Consider the following 2,493-nt stretch of genomic DNA (forward strand, 5'->3'; position numbering starts at 1 on the left):
TATTAAAATGTAAATTCAAAATTAATTGCAAACACTAATAGTTATTAAAAATATTATCCCAATTTTTTTTTTCAGAAAATTTGAAACACTAGAAGATATTTTTTTAATGAGTAAAATGGTACATAGGAAATGACACCCTTCAATTATTGGTCAGAAAGTCATTAACATTTTGAAGATCTTCAAACCAAACATTATTATCCACTATGTGGTTTGTTGAAATTCAATAATGTCCAATTTAACCCAAGAATTTGCTCTAGTTGAAGATCAATAAAAACCTAAAATAGAAATTTCACTTCTCACAACAAACGATCACCTTGAACAACAAAAGAAGACATTAATAAACTAAATGAATTATTATATTATTAAAAAGTAATAAATTATGTAATAATTACTTCAAAAAGTTTATATAATGTTACACTAATTATATATTAAGGTTAAATTCTATTAATCACAATAAACTCTATTGTTATTTTGTTTTACAAATTTTAACTAAAAATAAATCCTAATTTGGTTAGTGAATTTATCCTTACCCAGAATCATAATGATCCTAGAATCATTGAGGTACACTTGCTTTTCTCCATCCCCCATAATAATGTAGGAGACAAAAGCATTTTTTGCTTGCACATACCCTAGAGTCTACCACTCATTTACTCGCATTTGTCACACTGTTTTCCTAAGAAATGATCACAACAATAACATCATCCCCTTTAGCCAGGTTGACCTTAGCCTTAGGAGGGTTGTCATTTCTAGACACTTGAAACTAGCATTAAGGTGCATGGTGGCCTAACTTTCCAAAAATAAAGCAATTACCTTTTTTTTTTCTTTCTAAAAGGTGGGATTAGAAGCACAAAGGGTAAGAGTTCTTAGAATTGAATTTGTTTTTCTTTTTATTAGATTTTTTTTATCATACCTCTTTTTATTTGGTTGGTCTTACACTTGCACCACGTTCGCCTTTGCTACCAATGATTTAGCCTTTGCTATGTAGCACACTCTTTTCGATTTGTATCCTCCATTATGATGTGGGTGATCAAATCTGTGAGTGACATTTGTTTATTGTAACACCCTCTATCTCGCATGTCATAATATAATATAAAATTGAATAACCTCAACATAATAAATAAACTCAAAGTTCACACAAGTAGAAACAATAGCATTTTAACATAAACTAGACTTAGTGAAAATATTTAATTATGAAGGAATTAAAATTAAACTACTCAAAGTAAATAATATAAATCAAATCCTAACTAATTCCTTGTTATCATGTGTCCTATCAGAGCAAAACTCAATGTTGAGGACTAAGCCTCATCACAGACATCCTCAGCATCATGTTGATGATTACCTATAAAAATCATAACAAGACAATCCAAAAGAAAAAGGAGTGAGAAATATCTCACTCTAGCTCACGATGCAAGAATGCAAATAAGCTAATCAAACATAAATAATAAATACAACGTGATATAGCTTACACAGTTATACATCATCATATTTAACTTATTCATAGCATAGTAACCAATGACAGATAAGATATAATGCATATGCAATGGACACAGATTATATGTTATCATGCATGTGGCATTAGTAATACATCACATATGACAGTTATGCATTGCTACTAGCAATACACATAAAGTAGTCTAGGAGTACATACCGGGTAGGGGTGAGCATTAAACCAAGACCCGAACCGAACTCGATAAAAAATATTACTTTTAGGTGGGTTCGGGCGGGTCTTATGGGTAAATCGGGTTAAAATTTTGATTTTATACGGGTTATATTGGGCGGGTTCGGTTTTGAATTTTTAAACCCGCTAAAAACTGAACCCAACCAAAAATGAGATAAGTTTAGATTTTTATTACTTTTGTATAACTAAACAACAATGGTCCAAACTTAAAAGTCTTTATTTCAAGTATAATATAGCCATCAATTTGTAACTTATTTTTTTTCCTTTTTCTCATAACTTAGATATTTATTTTGTCTTCTCCTTCCTCATTCAACTTCTCAACACACTAGTCAATTTTTAGAGTTTTCTTTTTGCTTCTTTCTTTGTCTTTCTTTTCCATCTTCTTATCTCCATTTTGAGTACAACTTATGCGGCTGTGGTTTCTTATGGGTTTTGTAATCTAACTTTAGATTTCTTTTGCATGTAACAACTATGGATTTTGTTATCTTTTATTTTTGCTTCTTTAGTTTGTAAATGTTTAATCTACGAATCTACTTACACCATCTATCGTCAACTTCATTCTATTTTTGTACATTATTTTTAAAATATTTTTTTTTATCATTTTAAGCTTCATCTTTGTTAAGATAACTTGGTCTACAAAAAAATTCAAACCCGATTGTACCCACTCGCTCAAATCCAAATCTGTTTCAACCCGAACCGCCTCAAATCGAAAGCTCAGTCGGTCGGATATGGGTCACATTTTTCCAAAGTCGGTTTACAATGGGTTGGACATTTTTCATCCGAACCCGACCAAACCCACCCGTTGCTCACCCCTA

This window comes from Cajanus cajan, chromosome 2, assembly GCF_000230855.2.
Source record: "Cajanus cajan strain Asha chromosome 2, NIPB_CcT2T_4, whole genome shotgun sequence".
Classification (NCBI taxonomy): domain Eukaryota; kingdom Viridiplantae; phylum Streptophyta; class Magnoliopsida; order Fabales; family Fabaceae; genus Cajanus; species Cajanus cajan.